At 40.2% G+C, this 6358-nt stretch overlaps 1 non-coding gene across 1 annotated transcript; it reads right to left on the bottom strand.

Annotated features, from left to right (window-relative positions):
- Nucleotides 1-3480: 3480 nt before the first annotated feature.
- Nucleotides 3481-3552, bottom strand: trnad-guc. The gene has a single exon. It is a non-coding gene; the product is annotated as a tRNA-Asp (tRNA).
- Nucleotides 3553-6358: the final 2806 nt, after the last annotated feature.

Raw genomic sequence — 6358 nt, forward strand, 5'->3', positions numbered from 1 at the left:
AGGTTTAATGGAGTATTCCAGACATTTAGTGAGGCAAGTTCTAGGTTAAAACATCCACACAAAGAACCATATCTACTCTAATGGAAACACCCTCACCAGATCCAGATTTTATTCTTAGTGTGGCGAGGGGGGCACTAAGAGGAGGATTGCAATCCTGCCAACAACACCAGAATGTGGCGAGGGGGGGCACTAAGGGGAGGATTGCAATCACCGACAACGCCACCTGGGGACTTACACCCCAGGAAATTCCTAGCATAAACTTCTTAGTAAATGTACAAGACACACAGGTACATTACTGAGGCAGAGACGTGAGTTAAAAGATTTATAAATGTATTTAATAATCACAAAAAAAACAAACAAAGACTGGAACGGATGAAAAGTACCGGCAACTGAATGAAATAGTTAAAATGTATTTTTATTATATTCTAGATACTAAAAACAGAAGGAAAGCCTCAACAATGAGTTAAAAGAACAATATATTTAAGATTTTAAAATTCAAGTTAAAACACTAGGCAGAGGCCACATGCAGAGAGGCAGACTACACAGAGGAGTGCCAGGAGTGCTACCACTACTCACCCTTGGTGCAGCAAATCAAGCAAATCACACTCACGGCAACCTCACGGCAAATGGTGCAGTCTACAGTGTCCCTGTGTATTAACGCACATGCAATAAAGTGAAGGGCCCTCACCACCGGTGCCTAGCCTCTCCTCAGTAGCATCCCGCCTAGAAAGAAAAGGATCTCAAAACAGAATTAAGCCACAAGCAAATGAACAATGATTGTAAAGCAAATATAACTCGATCAACAATAACCAGCTAATCAAAATACAAAATAACCCAGTTGGCCAGGAGCAAATTCAAACAAAAGAAATCAATAAGAAAATAACTAAAGGAACTGAAGCCTAAACTCGAGGCAAAAGTCAAAAACAAAAGGTCAAACTAAATGTACCAGCCAAAACTAAATGTAAAAGATAAATCTAAACAAGTAGACAAAGGCTAAGATCCAACAAAGGCAAACTAAGGGCAAAACAAAGGACGAAACAAAGGGGCAAAACATCATTAACCAAGTTCACACTGCTTATTTAAAGTAGAGTATTTAAAAAAGAACAGTCACAGGCCAACTCACCACAGGATGTTAAAAACTATTATCAAACCCCTGACAAGCAATGCAGCACTTGGACAGCCACAGCAGGAACAGAGCAGGAGGCAAAGAGAGGGACAAAAGGTCACAGGTGTCTTATATAACTTGTTCCTGATTAGGAGGAATTAGGAGGGACTGGCTCAAGGCTTGCACTCAGCAGCTCCACCTAGAGTAGGGGAGGGTTCCCCACCACATTAGAACAGTTAGAAAACCACCACTTGATGACCTGAGAGGCCTAACCAGACTGTTGTCCAGCAACACTGGACAAATCTGCCCTAGATCATTTTCAAGGACATTTCCCTCCCAAATCCTTACTTTATGTCTCACCACATAAAGGACCCACTACTTCCTCTATAGACATTGTATTGTGGTACAGGGTGGAAATAGCGAGGTGCAGAATCATCCAATCCAATAGGGATTTCTACAGGTACTGGGCTGAGTCAATGAGCAGAAATGTGCCCAAACCATGAGGTGCTTTAAAGTCTATCTAGAATCTTGAAGTGGATTGTGTTACACTGGGCCAGTGAAGAGATTTGAATTTTGGAGTAAGATGTTTGGCTTTGCTTGCAAGTGTAATGATTCTGGCTGCATGATTTTGAATTAGACAGAGCCCTTTGTCTAATGTGGTTGAGATCAAATGAATAGGAACAGCCAGTAGATACATATGAGGGCCCTGTTTTTATGGTCCTCTGCATCTACATGTTTAGATCCATCTGGAGAATCACTGCGCTGTCAAATTAAAGGTTTAGGAAACATATTGTGGCTGCAGGAATGGAGTACACAAACTTGAGATAATGTACAATACGCCAACAACATAGGAACTACAGCCCTGACTAGAAACATGCTTCATCACTGAGGTCTGGAAGAGGAAGAAAGGCTTGTTTTACTGGGTGTTAGACTGACTTCTCCATAACTACCTGATTATGTCTTTAAACTATAACGAGGTACTTTTAAGCTAACACTTAAACAAGCCTATAGTTGGACACCTCATCCATTTAGCCGCCGAGCCATGGCACTGATTCAGAAAGTACAGTCAGCAGATGCAGGTACATAGTGAAAATTGTTTTCTTAAACGATTGCCCAGGATCAAGGTCATCAACAGCTGCAACATGATCTCAAAGAGCCATTTTCCAGTGAAAACCATTTTCCAAAGTGCACCTTCCAGTCATCACGTTCACATTTTATTCCATATGCATCTCAGAGGTACTCCCTGCTCCATGGGCTTCTGCACATGCAGTGAGCAAACACTTGGAAAAAACATACTAATGCATACGAGTTATGAAAACCACATGGTACCCTGGAATGAGGCAGAAAACTATAAGCTGTTTCTCGTAGAAGTCTGCCGCAGTAATTTATGTACATTACGGGAGTTCCATGTTTCCAAAAACGCTCACTGGCAGTTAGCCAGTGTCCTGGTTTAAACCCTGAATCATGTGGAACTGGGGGGGGGGGGGGGGGGGGCGGGTGAAACTCTGCTGTGGCTGTTTGCAAGAGGAAAATTTCTACAGGATCTCATTAGGACTGACTCAACACTTGGCCAGTTGTGGAGTGTTCCACCACATCTGGTAGACCTTATTCTCAGGACGTTTAGAGAAGGGCTTTTGGTAGCACTTTACTTTAGTGGCACTCACAAGGAATTAGGTTTCAAAAGCATCTAATCGGCACATTAATTCATGATAACTGATACAGTACAGAAAAAGGGCATAAATTACATGACTGAATATTGGCAGAATATTAAAGCTGCTGTTATCAGTTTTTTGGGAGCAAATCAAATGATGACATGTAGTGTGAAAGGTGTTGTTTGCAGTAATGAATACTAACAATCACTGCTTTGGTTTTCTGGCAGCATAATAAGGTACTACGAGCTCCCTGAGATATAATGATTGACCATCGAGGGCTTTGTAAGTGAGAAGCAGGATTTTAAATTCGGTTCTGGATTTTACAGGGAGCCAATGCAGAGAAGCTAATACAGGATCTCGTTTCCTGGTTCCTGTTAGTATTCGTGCAGTCTCTAGGGACTTGCTGGGGCCACCTGATAATGAGGAAATGCAATAGCCCAGCCTAGAAGTAATGGTAGTATGGGCTAGTTTTTCTGCATCATTACGAGACAGGATGTAATATTATGAGGGTGAAAAAAAGGCAATTCTTGAAGTTTCAGATGGGGCACTCCATTGATGGTCTTTAGCTGATGTGAGGCATCCATATTTCTTTAGTTTTCAGAATCAGAATCAGATTTATTGGCCAAGTTTGTACATACAAACAAGGAATTTGACTCCGGTTTTTCTTCCTCTCCTGCGGTACAACAACAACACACAACACTAATGGCGCAAAACATAGAAACACTCCCCGTCGGGGAATCGAACCCCGGTCTTCCGCGTGACAGGCGGAGATACTGTCCACTATACTAACGAGGACTGCTGCAAAATGTATGTGTCAGAAGTGGGATTTCAGGCCCTTTTGTATCAAGTGCCAAATTAGATGTACATTTCCCAGTTTCCCGGTTGTAATTATAATTTGGATGTCATTACTGTAACTCTGCTTTGATATGAGCACAGTACTGATCTCCTAGGCTACCACACCTATGTCATTCTTATGGAGTCCATTGACCTCCCTCACATATAGCCCCTCCCACTCTGAACGTGAGTAGAAGTCTAGCCAGACAGAAGGACTAAAAACCCCTTTCTGGGTGTGTGAAGAGTTTTAAACGTATTTCCTTAAGTTAAAGACCCCACAGAGGTGTTTTTACTCATTATGTGTGATTACTCCTGTGCTCAGACTGAAGCTGGGAATAAAGGTAGAGTCACACAAAGCCTCCAAAAAAGAATGTGAGGTCCTGACCCTAATGTGGACGATAAACAAATATTAAACAGAGCATTAACAAACTGGAACTGTATATTGTGAAAGTGATGGGACAGACTGTAGTCTGGTAGTGTGAGGGCATTCTAAATATAGTGATGAACCACACTAGAATAAGGATGTACAAAGGCCTGCTACAGTGAAAATGTCATCACGCTAAAGTTGAGGTGGTCTGTTTCCCATTGACACTGATGATTGAGTAAATAAAAGCCTGAATTTGCACTGTATTGCTTGTGCCTCATTTTCTGGGTCCATCACAACCACACAGTCCTTTGACAGTGTTTTGTGCCTGTGGTTTTTATGACATATATTTTATAATAAATAAATAAATTACTTATTTTTTCACCTTTTAAACAAAAAGAGACAGGATTGCTCTCTGTTCTCATTACTCATAGTTCTTATTATATAATAGCCTCTCATACTATTTGTGAGTGTCTGTGTGTAGCTGGTGATCTTAAACATCATCCTGATTGAACCGTGTGAAGTTAACGGAATGTTTAAAATGTACATCCGGTTGGCATTTTCAAAATAAATCCACCATGACAACTCCATGAGCACGTCCTTGTGCAGCGGGAAGCAAAAAGGTGGGCGCTTTACTATATGACATCTCTGAAATACATTGGTATCCTTATCAATTTTAGCGGTCCGTTATAAAAAAACACATAATGTCCGCCATGGAATGACACCATGCTTTAATTTTGAAATTATTTATTTTTGGTTCATATTTTCGGCCGACTGTTTCTAACTTGATGCATCACTCTGGACCACAGCACCCAGCATCCAGGAGGATTTGACAGGCCAGAGAGAAGTGACCGGCCGCAGGATACACGATGTAAGTAAAATGATATCTTTAAAAAATGTTTCATTCATATGAATATGAAATGAGATAAATTTAAGTGTTTTAGGCTCAGTGTTAATGACGGTATCATGAACCATAGTTCTACGAATCATGGTTTTTTTAACGTGTGGGCTGTGAGGACGGTGATAATTTCTTTCGAGGGCGCCTCACGGTCGCAAATGATTTTTTTTTTTTTTAATATTGTAGTGTAGGTTAATGTAGGTTTGTCACATTTACCGAGTTGTTCCTAAAATTTCTAAAATACCACTACAGCGTCATAACGTTATAGACTAGTACTCCCATACTAAACCAGTCAACCTGAACCATTCTCTGGTCTTGGGCCTGAAATGTGCGCGCTACGACTGTGTATAACGAGAGAAAAAAAAAAGCATTAAGATAACAGCATTTATCGTTAAATGTCGTGACTGGTGTGTCATGTATGAAGGTGGACACATTCAGCGTGTGAGAGGAGGTGACAGATGCTCACACTGAGCTGTAGGCCGGACTCCAGCAGCATCATGGCGTCCTTGAGCGGTGAAGGACAGAGATGCAGCAGGAGGGATGCTGCGACATCAGGGACGCTCTGCTCCTCATGCTAGCTTAGAGCTTTGAAGACGCGCTTTGTTTAATATCGTTCTTTTAAAAAATAATAATAATAATGATAATAATTTTAGTCGTCATGACTGGCAATTTAGCAGTCTAATATTAAGGCTACGTCACTGCGTTTATAATAGAGGCTAGCATCCTTGATTGATAAGCGCCATTCCCTTCCGTATTTAGCGTTAGCATCTTCTTGTATTTACCTCTAGCAGCCTACGTGGATGGAAATTAAACCTAAACTTATCTTTGTTACTGTGCGACTGTACTGTAGGACGATATTTCTGTTGTACAGCGATGCTGTCAGAGCTGGAATAACCCGGTAGTAGACTCATCCTAGGACTGTTAATGAGTAGTAATTTGATTAAATTAGGGTTACAACTAACGATTATTTTCATTGTGGATTGATCAGGTCAGTTTACATTGTGTTTTAGTGCACATTTTCATTACAAAATTGCAATTAATCAAATACGGGGCTTTGAGGCCTGTGCAGGTCTGGAGCACTGGAGATATCTAGAAATGAAAGGACCCATTTGTCAATCAGAACAAAATAAATAAACCATTTGGATAAACAATAAATCCTTTAAGTCTGTATAGGTTTATTGTACAGCAGAAGGGCTTTGTATAGTATGGTACTGTAGTATTAAAGAGCAGTATGAGTAGTAAATATATACTATATACTATATATACTATATATATACTATATACTATATACACAGGTATAGTTTAGAGTGTGAAACAGTATAGAATATTGTGTTGTTGATCTACAAAACATTATAATACAGCACAGAATATTGTTCTAATTCATATTAAAGATTTACATCAGTATATATCTTTTGACTTGTTCTCTGTGTAAAAAAATGAAACATATTTCAAACATCTTGAAATCTAATAGTTTGTGTATCTTCCTGTCCTGTGCGCAGCTTTTC

This window comes from Toxotes jaculatrix, chromosome 21 (genome assembly GCF_017976425.1).
Source record: "Toxotes jaculatrix isolate fToxJac2 chromosome 21, fToxJac2.pri, whole genome shotgun sequence".
In the NCBI taxonomy this organism is placed as follows: Eukaryota; Metazoa; Chordata; class Actinopteri; family Toxotidae; genus Toxotes; species Toxotes jaculatrix.